Source organism: Canis aureus, chromosome 21 (assembly GCF_053574225.1).
Source record: "Canis aureus isolate CA01 chromosome 21, VMU_Caureus_v.1.0, whole genome shotgun sequence".
Taxonomy (NCBI): Eukaryota; Metazoa; Chordata; class Mammalia; order Carnivora; family Canidae; genus Canis; species Canis aureus.
In genome coordinates this window covers 9,978,152-9,990,092 of record NC_135631.1, presented here as the reverse complement: position 1 = coordinate 9,990,092, position 11,941 = coordinate 9,978,152, and positions in this window count along the sequence as shown.

Genomic DNA, 11,941 nt, shown 5'->3' with positions numbered 1-11,941 from the left:
TTTTTGGATGAGATTGATATTTAAATCTGTGGACTTTGAGTAAAAGCAGATGAAGGTCCACAGTGTGGGTGGGCCTCATCCAATCAGTTGAAGGCCTGAGTAGAACAAAAGACTGACTTCCCCAAGCAAGAGGGAATTTTGCCAGTGGACAGCCTGTGGGCTCCACCAGCGATACTGGCTCCTACTGGTTTGCCAGCAGGACGCCTTTGCACTCAACATGTGACTCTTACCAGAGTCTGTGAGGCTGGTCTCCCGGCTCTGACTTTGGGCTCACAGAGCCTCCACAATGTCACGAGCCAATTCCTTAAAATAAGTGTCTTTCTCTACCCACACATCCTGTTGATTCCGTTGCTCTGGAGAACGTGGCCCAACACACGGCCCGCTGGCTGCAGGGACGCTGCCCACAGACCCATCTGGCTGTCCTGGGTCTCTTCAGTGTCATCTAGGACAAGAGAGGCCACAGCTCAACTAGCCAGTGCCGGGAAAGATGCCTGTCCCACGGGAAGACTCCGGCACTTCCCTTTGGCAGGTGCACACTTGTTTTGGGGCCATGTGGCTTCCTGGGACACCCAGCCGCTGGGCCTGCCCCGGGAAGATGCCCGGGAACTGCAGAGAGCCTGCGCTAGAGGCATCAGCCTCAACATCAAAGCTGCGGCGGGGGCGTGGGACAGGGCAGGTCTGCTGCCTCCCAGTCCCTGTCTTCCTTGCCCTGCCCCAGGGCGGGAGGGCTCTGTCCTGTGAAGTCCCAGGGTGGGGGTGGGGGTGGAGGTGGGGGGCAGGACCTGTCACTTCCAGGGCTGCACCCGCCCTCGGATGTCTTTGGTTCTAGAACCACCAGAAGGCACATGACCTGGAAAATCCTGGATCCTTAAAATCTTTTCTTAAAAGAATGTAATTGTGGGGTGCAGTAAACAGAATGCTTTAAAATCCTTAGCTGAGCTTGTAAAAGTAGGGGCGGTCAGCGTGGAACAAAGGGAGGGGCCCAGACCCCAAACATGTTGGCTTCTACTGCTGCCACACCGTGCGGAGGTGAAGTCACAGAAAGGGGACGTATCATGCAATAGATCTCGCTGGGGTTTCAGAAGCCCTCTTACAGCCGCTCTCTGATCAAGAAAACTCTGACATGCAGGGGTCACTGCCCTCAGCCCCCGATGCCCACCCCCTGACTTTGCTGAGTGAACACGATGCTGAAGGTCACGTGTCTCCTTCTGATGCAGGTGCAGCAGCAGGTGGATGCAGGCACTCTCCCGTGGTGGCACCCACGCACTCCCGCTCCTCCCAGACTTCAGACGGAGGGCAGGAGGCAGGGGCCTGGCCGTCCAGTGGGCAGTGGGTGCTGAGGGCTCCTGCACAAGGCTAACACTCCTGAAGCCCTCACCCCACACCCAGGGGCAGGTGGCCTAGGACCCCACCTGCCGTCCAAAGGAGAGAGCAGGATATCTCTCTGCTCTGAGTCTGAGGTCCAGGGGGTGTCAGAGTGCATCCCCCAGCCTCCCCCTGCAGAAGGGACATCTTCAGGTCCCACAGGTGGGGGTCTGAGCGGAAAGGGGTGCCCACACCTCTCAGACACACTCACCCAGAAGGCAGCCTCACACACAGGTGGCTGGGGCAGGATGAAGGGTGGGGACAGCCTGCCCCCACGAGGGTGGCCACCTGGGAAGGTGGGGAAGGCGGCCCATGTTCATGGTCGCAGCTGAGCGGGGTCTCGAGCTGAGCGGAGCTGGGTCGGGAGGAGGGCATACGTCTTAGCTTCTTAGCTCAAATACTACAGACTCTCAGTTTGTACCAGCTTTTAGTAGATTTTATTGAACAAACATCGCTTTGTTTGAAATGACCATTGGGCCATTGCCGGAGACTATGTGGCCATTGGTGTTTTTTTAGACACATCTCTATTTCCCTTGGGGGTGATCTGTGGAGCTCCCCTTGATGTTCTGCTGAGGGCAGAGCCCCTGTCACTTTATTACTAGGGGAAGTGATGATAACCATGAGCTCCTCCAATGGTTAAACTCTTGGTGAAGAAGTTGAAGAAGACAAATGTCCCCGATGTCAGCTTTCCTTCCTGCTTTGGGCAAGAGCCGTAAGATTTCACGACCACCTGTTATGCCCACGATGCAGGGAGTTCCACGGGTTACTTTTGTTTTTTACACACATTTGTGTTTATGACTCAGGTCGCAAGACGGTCACCCACATGTCCTTTTAAATACACTACAGTTGGGATCCCTGGGTGGCTCAGCAGTTTGGCACCTGCCTTTGGCCCAGGGTGGGATCCTGGAGTCCCGGGATTGGGTCCCTTGTCAGGCTCCTGGCATGGAGCCTGCTTCTCCCTCTGTCTGTGTCTCTGCCTCTCTCTCTCTCTCTCTCTGTCTATCATGAATAAATAAATAAATAAATCTTAAAAAAAATACACTACAGTCATGCAGCTTGGGTTTGAACCTATGGTTGGCAGAGAGTTGATTTCGTACAACCGTGGGGTTTCGGCCTTTGTCATATGGCTATTGAGCTTTCCACCTCCATTTGTTGAGAAAGGCTGTCCCTCCCCCACTCGGCTGCCTTTGTGTCTCTGTCAGAGCTGGGGGGGGGGTTGTGGTCCTCAGGCGACTCCACGTCTGTCGTGGGTCCCAACGCAAACGTGGCTATAGGCAGTGAATACCACTGCTCTCGCTGTATTTCCATTTTCAAAACTGTTTTGGCTTTTTAAATTGTTTTGCTTTCCACCATACATTTCATTTTGTCCCTTTTAAAAAATATTTTATTCATTTATTCATGAGAGACACAGAGAGAGAGGCAGAGACACAGGCAGAGGGAGAGGCAGGCTCCATGCAGGGAGCCCGATGTGGGACTCGATCCCGGGTCTCCAGGATCATGCCCTGAGCCAAAGGCAGACAGACCCTCAAAGATTGAGCAAGCCAGATGCCTCTAAATATTTCATTTTTGGAACTAGTTTTTAAAAAATAGTTGTTATTTATTTTAAAATAGCCTTTATTTTTTAGAGTACTTTTAGGTGCTCAGCAAAACTGGGTGGAAAGTGTACCAGTTGCCGTGTCCACCTGCTTCCACACATGGTCCCCACTTTCGACATCTCCCCAGGTGGTGCATTTGTTATGTTCCATGAGCCTACATGGACATGTCATTATCACCAAAAGTCCATTGTTTACACTAGGATTCAGAAACATGATAAAATTCTCCTGGTGAAGAAACCATGAGTGCTTGCCAGCCCTGGGCTTCTGAGGGTCAGACCTGGAGCAGCCCATTGAGAGGCTGGTTCTGTCCCCCACACAATCCTCTCATCCCAAGGGGAGGGTCGCGGGTGAGCGAGGGAAGTGTCCCCTCCCTCTGTGACGCTGGCGACTCTTAGAAAGTCACTCAGAGGCAACTGTTGTGGGCTGAGCTGTGTCCCCCCCAGATTCATATGTGAAGCTCTGACCCTCATGACCTCAGAATGTGATCTCAGTTGAAAGCATCTTTTTTTTTTTTAAAGATTTTTCTTTATTTACTCATGAGAGACACAGGCAAAGGGAGAAGCAGGCTCCCCATGGGGACTCGATCCCAGGACCCTGGGATTACAACCTCAGCCGAAGGCAGACACTCAACCACTAAGCCACCCAGGTGCCCCAAGAGAGGGTCTTTAAGAGAAGTAATTAGGTTAAAATGAGGTCACTGGGGTGGCCCTGATCCAGGGTGACTGGGGTCCTGGTAAGAAGAGGGATGACCTTATGAGGACCCAGGGAGAGCATGGCCGTCCACACACATGCAGAGGACCTGAGGCTGGATGGCAGGATGGACAAGGCTGGACGGCAGGATGGACGTGGAGTGCAGGGCAGTTCCACACACAGCAGCAGGTGGGACAGAGGTGGGACACGTAGCCTGTCCACTCTGCGGTGTGGTGTCTCGATGTGGCACACAGCTCACCGTGTATGACATCACGCCATCTACCGCATACAGTCATGCTAGGAACACACCTAGGCCTGAAACCGCAATAAGGAACTATCATTTCTTATATTTATTTATTCAATGTCCCAAAGAGTGAAGAAGTCACTGCACAGAATAAAACAGAAATGGCTGTCCTGAAGGCAGCACGGGTGGTCAGGAGCCTTTATGGGGAAGAGTCCCAGACTGGAAAGCAGTTGGTGTCTATTCAAAAATGAATGAGTTAGGTATTTACCGTGGGAGATCAGAGATGGGAACAAGTAAATGGGACACTGAACAAAAAAAACACTCTGTGTTAAAGAAAAAGAAATTGAAATCAAAACCTCCATATAAAGAAAACCTAGGTCCCATGGCTTCTGCAGCAAACATAAGCAAGGCAGCAAATATAAAATGCAAATAAAAACCCTTGAGATAACTCGAGATGTGCATTACCTTGACACCCAAGGACGGTGCGAGGAAGGAAAGTGGCAAGTCTGTCACCCTCCTGAGAGCAGATGCAAGAAAGAGAAATCACAACAAACATAGCAGCGTTTTAAGATAATAAAGCAAAATGAACATTTTAGAATTATTTGGGGCATGCAAGGTTGTTCGAATACCAGGGGGAATCAAATACTGTGATTTGCAAATGAACTTATTAAAAGAGAAAAATCATATAATCAAATCAAAAGGTGCAGAAAACCATTCAATCATATTCTATATCAGTTTAATAAAACTGAGCCATTTCTGGGACACCTGGGTGGCTCAGTGGTTGAGCATCTGCCTTTGGCTCAGGTCGTGATCCCGGAGGAGTCCTGGGATGAGTCCCACATGGGGTTCCCTGCAGGGAGCCTGCTTCTCCCTCTGCCTCTCTCTCTGTGTCTCTCATGAATAAATAAATAAAACCTTTTCAAAAAATTAAAATACAAAATAAATAAAACTGAGCCGTTTCTGTTACGATGCATGTTCATAAAGTGAGAAATAGCCCCAAAGCGATGAGTAAGTGAAGAGCCATCGCAAATGCTTCCACCCCACCCCCAACATCTTAATGATTTTAAATGATTGAAATTTGCATTTTCACAACAAAAGGGGAAGTGTTGGAAGCCCTGAAGACAGTGAGGGGGCGCGGGGAGTCCTGTGTGGAAGCTGCTGGAGGGATGGGCAGCTGCTCTCCCAGGAGGCACAACAGCCACAGGTAGCGGACCTGGGGAGCCCGAAACGTGAATCGGGAAACGGGGAAACCATTCCCTTTGTGCTCCTCAGTCTGGAAATGTCTACCCTCTGGGTTGGATGATTAAATTGGGTGGAATCTGGAGTGAACGCCCTTAAGGATACCGTAGAAATAAGCCCGGCGGGTGCATGGAGGGGCACTGCCTGGGGCGCTGGCTGCCCGTCCTGAGGGGACCACGGGGACCTGGTGCTCACTGTTGGCTCGCCGTCTGCCCCCACATCTGCGTTCCCATCAGCTCTCTAATGTGCAGTCCGTGCTTTTGCAGATTTGCAAAGTTTCTCCTGTCTGTGGCATTATAGCAAAAATGTCAATATTAGCATATTGAGAATACCAGGGCAGTTCCTTAAGCTGGTAACGGAGATCTACAAACACCCAGAGCAAATGTCATCCCAAAGCGTGCGGCCTGGAAAGACGTATCTGCGGGGAGAGGGTGACCTCTATTTCACAGCGCAACTGAAGTCGGTGCATCAACGGAAAACAAACACGGCGGTGTCTGTGGATTAGGAAGGAAGAGCGGGGCCTGGAAGTTTGCAGGCAAACAGACGCTGTGGTCGTTGGATATGTGGGAAATCCAGGAGTTACAAAGAATATCGTGAAAATAAAAATCCCCTTTGTAAGGATGCCGAATACAGGATGGCTCCTTAGAAGTCAGATGCATTTCTTTACATCAGCAGCAGACCCTTGGGAAAGAGAGTATTTCACGCCGTAACATTTACAATAGCATAAAAATCAAGTATCTGAAATAAATCTTACAAGCGCTGTAAGACCTCGATGCAGAAAACTGCAGAGTGTTTTGGTTCTCCCCAAAACACTTTAAAAGGGCTTAAGTGGGGCCGCCTGGGTGTCTCAGTCAGGTTAGTGTCCGACTCTGGGTTTCGGCTGGGGTCCTGGTCTCAGGGTCATGGGATCCAGCCTCCACCCCTCCCAACTCACTCAGCGGGGAGTCTGCTTGAGACTCTCTCTCTCTCTCTCTCTCTCTCTCTCTGCCTCTCTCCTCTTCTCCCTAAATAAATAAATCAACCATTTTTTAAAAGGGCTTAAATAAATGAAACTTTACGGCACACTTACTGATTTGAAAAATCTAATCTTAGAAAAATGGAAATTCCTCCCAGATGTATCTATAGATTTCATCAGAATCCCAGTGGGGTTTTTTTTCCCCCCTGCTGGATAAGTTGATTCTACAATTAAAAAAAAAAAAAAGTTGATTCTACAATTAAATGAATATCAAAAGTAGAAAAGTGAATAAATTAGGGAGAAGACCCCTGTGGGAGGTCAAGTAGGTGTTTGGACTCAACTATTAAGCTATGGTAATTCAGATTCCGGGGTTCAAGGACCGACAGGTGCACCCTGGAGATGGTCCCCTGCAGGAGAGGACACCTGCTAGGTGGCCGGGACTGCCCATGAAGCAATCACCAAGGACAGCACTCCAAACCTTGGAGGGAGCAGTGAACAGGGCGAGAAGCGGCAGGAGCTCATGAATCCTATTAGCAAAAGCATTAATTCTGGCAGAAAAAACACGAATAAGACATGATGGGACATAAATCACGTGGGTTTGTGTAAAGACAGCGCAGGCGCATGGAAAGCAGACCGCGGAGTGGGGTGCGACACTGTATGTAGTGACCCGTGTGCTGTGGTGGGGAGTGGCCCCCGTCTTCCCCGGACTCCTGTGGCCCCAAGGCTTCAGCAGGCGGCAGGATGATTCTGTTTTGATCGTCCCTCGGTGTGGGCTTGTGTGGCACTGGTGTAAGGGTTCCGGGCAGCGTGTGATGCCCGCCACCATCTCTGTCGGCCCTCGGCCCTGGGTCCCCGTGGCCTCCAGCGAGGAGAGCCCCAGCGGCATCTTTTGTTCTGGTATTTGGTCCTTGACTCCGGGTCCTGACGCTGAGTTCCTGAATCGCTTGGAAACTCCTGGGTGACAGGAGCATCTTTTGTTCTACGGAGGTGACTCAAGGTGGGGGTTCCTGGGGGGACGGTCACCAGAAAGACCAGACCTGATTAGAAGCTTACTGCTCTCCACCCACCCCCCCTTTCCAGAGGAGCCTCTGAAACATCCAGAGCATGGGGTCTGATGAGCTTCCAGGCCGGGGACCATGTGTAGGTTTGGGGGGACGGATGCACCCCAAGAGGCTGTGGGAGCTCCACGCCCTTCCCACACACTTGGTCTTGCACATGTCCTCTGGATGCTTGCCCGTGTCCCCTGCCATGTCCTTTCATCACGGGAACTGGTAAATGGTAAGGGCATGGCTTCCCCAGTCCTGGGAACCGCGCTAGGAAAGCGGCAGAGCCTAGGAGGGGTGGTGGGTGCCCCGATGCACGGCCTGCTGGGTCTCATTCTCCCTGTGATTATGATTGGTCCCCCGGGTTCCCTACCAACCCCCGTGCTCACTGCGCCTCCAGCTTACTCATCTGCAGGTGGACTCATGATTTCCTGTCGTAGTCGATGGATTTAACCTTTACTGACAGGACATACTCTGAAGCTCAGCCGGGCCTGATTGGGTGGGAGTGGGGGTCACGCCTCCTTAGATCTTTGCTTCCAGGTCATCTTGCGGGGCATGGTCCCAGCCCGGGTGCCACCTGCTGCTGGCTGCTCCCCAGGGAGCCCAGTCCCTGCAGGGGTTCAGCGACCTTAAGAGCCAGGATCGGGGCATTGGCTAGCTTGCTGTTTTTGGGGTATTATGGCTGGCCGACCCTCCCTGTGGGAACAGCTGTGGGTGTCTCAGTTCCCCAGTCCCACTCAGCACTGTGGCTCTTCCCTTTGTCCCTCGACACTTCTCACCAACTCCCATCCATCTTACCGTATGTACGTACTGGACCAAACCCCCTTCCTGTGTCTAGCCTCCCGTCATCTTCACAGCCCCTGCCCCAGGTACCTCCTTCTCCCCACAAACCTTCTTGGCTCCATCCTCCAGTGGCTCCCTCTCTCTTGGGTGCAGTGACCCACATGCAGGTGCACATCTCAGTCTTGTCTGAGCGGTTTCTTCCAGAGACAGCCTCTTCCATGCATTGTACTTACTTATGAATAAATATAAGAGTAACTTCCCCAGGGAAATCACTTGGGTCCAAACAAGGCTGGGCACATGTACCGATTTGTTTCTATACATATATGAAAATGTATGTTAATACGTGCCTGAGTTGATGGCATTCATGAATATATTTGTATAAATGCCTGCGGGTCATGCGGGGAACACAAGGCGTGTCCACACAGCTTAACGACTTTTATAAAACAAAAACTCACATAACCACCACCGGTGTCAAGAAGTAGAAGTTCATCAGCACCCTGATGTCACCCCTGATTCAGCAAATGGACTGGTGTGTTTTCCTTTACATTCCCTTCTTTTTGTGTCCCAGGAGTAAGGTCCTAACCCAGTGGAAAATGTTGGTAATTGGGACCGTATTGAAACTGGATGTTCTGTTTATTAGAAGATGCCAGGGAAGAGCGCTCTGAGAGCCTCCGAGCAGGACAGGGCTGGGCCGTCGAGGGACGGAAATAAGACGTAGACGGAGCCACCAGGGTACCAAGAAGAAACCCATGGCCTGGGAGGAAGGACATGCTCAAGCTAATAAAACAGGCATTTAGCCAGAGGACATGCAAGTGGCAGCAAGCATATGACAAAGATGCTCGTGTCATGAGTGTCAGGGAGCACAGGCTGGAGCCAGGAGGAGACCCCACCCTGCCTCCCTCAGGATGGCTTAAGGGGAAGGAGACAAGGTGCATGGGAGCTGACATTCCTGCCCTGCTGCCCTGCTCCGCTGCTCTTTGGGCCTTGGGCTGGGCTCTAGGGGCGCACCTCGTCTGCCCCTCAAACCACCCCGGGGCTGCTCCCTCTCTGTCCGTAGCCCAGCAGGTGCCTCCAGGGCAGGGCGGTGTCTCTCTCTCTCTTTTTTTTTTTTGGCGGTGTCTCTTCTGCTTCAGAATAACCTCCCCTGGACCTGCCCCTGGGGAAATCGATTGAGGACATCTTCATCTGCAGGTGGGCCCTGCAGCTTGTCAGGGTCAGAGACTTGCCGACCCCTGTGCCCCCCCCCCCCCCCCGACCCAGAATCTCTATTCAGTGGGAGCATGAGGGGACCTGAGAACCCGTGATGAAGAAAGAACATTCTGTGTTTCCAGTGTCTGGAGAAGAAGGTCGGGCTGGAGAATGTGGCCCCTGTGGCCAAAGTGAGAGAGGCTGGGGGCCACCCGCACAGCACCCCTCCTCACACCGTGCACGTACTATGCACACAAGTACACACATGCACATGGTCAGTCTCGGCCTTTAGACCCACTTGTCATTCAGCCACTTGGTCTGGATCCTTTGAAACTGGACTGCGTGGGCTAGATGTCAGGAGGGCAGTGTGGGGCCCAGCAGGTGGCATGGGGGAGGGGAGGGCAGGGAAAGTCCCTCACCGGAGATGCAGATGGAGGACAGGAAGACAGCAAGCCGAGGTGACGGGCTCATTCGTTAAGACAAGTATTTATTGAGCGGCAATTGCCTGCCAGACGCTGTGCAAAACCAAAAAAACAGAGGGAGGGGGAGCTGGGGGATGGGGGCTGAGGGGGCCAGGGAGGGCTGGAGGGGCAAAGACACAGAATGGGAGGCTGGACCCACCACCCACCCGCATGCTGGGGTGACAGTGCCTCAGGCGGCCCGCCCAGCGCGTGCCAGCCCCTCTCCTGAGCCCAAGGGTGGGGAAGACAGTGCCCCTGAGGCATGGCAGCATGCTGCCCAGGAAGGATGCAGACCCCTGCTAAGGGTGCCTTTGCTGGTTGCAAGGCCACTGTATCATTGCGGCTATATGAGCCCAACTGGGCAGGGCATGTTCCACGGAAGAGCCGGGCTGCGGCCCCTGTGGTGGGGATGCATTTCCTCCGGGTACCTGTCCCGGGGGTCAGCCAGATGCTGGTAGCAAAAGCTTCAGGAACAAGAGCAAAGACATTTCGCCCTTACTTACCTGGCCCCACCTGAGCAGAGTAAAGCCAGCTGGACACCGGGGGAGGGCCTCAGCTCACCCGCACTCCCCAGCTCCCCAGACGCCCTCCCCATGATGCTCTGACCCTCACTCCTCCAGGAAGCTGCTGGGCTCTGGTGGGAACCCACTGGCTGTGCCCTTGGAAGCTTTGGGGGCATCCAGGTCGGAGCTGACGCCAGGCCGGGCAGATGTCCAGATGCTCCTCCTGGGGGCCACCTGGAGGGCTCCCTGCTCCCCTGTATGGGGTGGCCACAATTTAACTCCATGCAACCTTGTAGGGCCCCAGCTCCCCCCACCCACATCTTGCCACTGTCTGGGGTCAGGGGTCATGGCATGGCATTCCATGCCTGCTTACTACCTCTCCTGGGCTTCTGGGTCTGGCCGGAGGCTGGGGTCCTGCTCACTCACCCACGCACCTCCCAACCACCCAGGCCCTGTTTGCTTGAAGTCCCCAGGCCCAGCCTCTTCACACTCTTACCTGGGAAATGCTTCCGCAGATCAGATCTGCTTTTTCTAGGAGCCCTGCCTCAACTGGCCCTCTCACAGACACCCCTGCCTCCCTGCTCTACGTGCCTCAGCACGCAGACCTGTGGACCCACCAGGATTCAGGTCCCAGCAGCCTGGCCATTTCATGATTGCCCAATGCCCTCTTGTCCTCACCAGATGCCCAGCCCGGTGTCCCGCTCTTTAGCCCCCCAGACACCTTCCTTCTGGTGGATCTTCCCCAGTGGGCACCTCGGGTAGAAAACCATGGAGCTCCTGGACGCGCACCTTCAGCTGACCCTGTTGCCACCCTGGAGACTGAGGGCATGGCCCCCCTGCCCTGGGTCTCTTGCCCAGGAAAGACTCCAAGCACCTCACACCCCATTAGGCCTTGCCCTGCTCCTGGCTTGCCCCCCTTTCCCAGGGAGGCCAGAGGGGAACCCCAATGCCTGGCCCCAGGTCCACACACCTACCGCATCCCCCAGCGACTCTGCCTCGGTCCCGGGTGAAGGAGAAGTCTGTCTCCTGCTGTCTGGATGCTGCCTCGACCGGGCTCCATCTGCACCTTCTCTGCACCCACGCCCCCCTGACCGCCCTGGTCACCTCGCCTTCTCCTGCTGACTCTCCATCACCACTGACCCTGAGCCCTGGGCATGGCTTCTTGCTCTGATGGCATCCCCACCTCTCTTCTCCCTTCATGGCCACTTGTTGCCATGTCCCCATCCCTCCAAGCAGAGCTTTTTGCCCCTTGCCTTGCTTCCTTCCTTCACTTCAGGCCCCTAACTTCAATGGGCACCCCTGGCCTCTCCCTCCATGGCCCCCCACACTCCCGGCTTTCCTACGGGGATGCCCCTTCTTCCTGTCAGCCCTCCAAACAGGGGTGATGCTCCTCGGGTGGTGCTCCTCAGGCCCTGTGCCGGCTGTCACTGCTCAGGCAGCCCAGGCTCCCCGCAGAGCCTCCAAACCACAGCTTCAGCCCAGATGGCTCTCCTGCTCCCACAGGGTGCCTCCTGATGTCCCCATATTAGCGCACAGCCCTGGCCAAGTCGGACATGCAGGGATTCCCCTCTGGCTCCTCCCTGCCCACTTCACCTGTACATCCAGACCATCACCAAATCCTATCAGCCTCTCCCCTGAGACACGATGACCCCCTCTGCAGCTGCCCCAGCCCACACGCCATGGTTCCCACCTCTGTGCAGCCCATGCCCCGCCTTGGCCTCTCCAAGGGGTCCTGATGCTCCAAACAGCACCATCCTCAAAGCCCACAAATCTCTCCTGGTCCCTCCAATACTAAGCCCGCCCCTGGGCCTGGGGGTAAAGTTTGCAGGCCTTCCTCCTTCCCCCTCTACACCTGAGCTGCCTGGAACTTCCTCT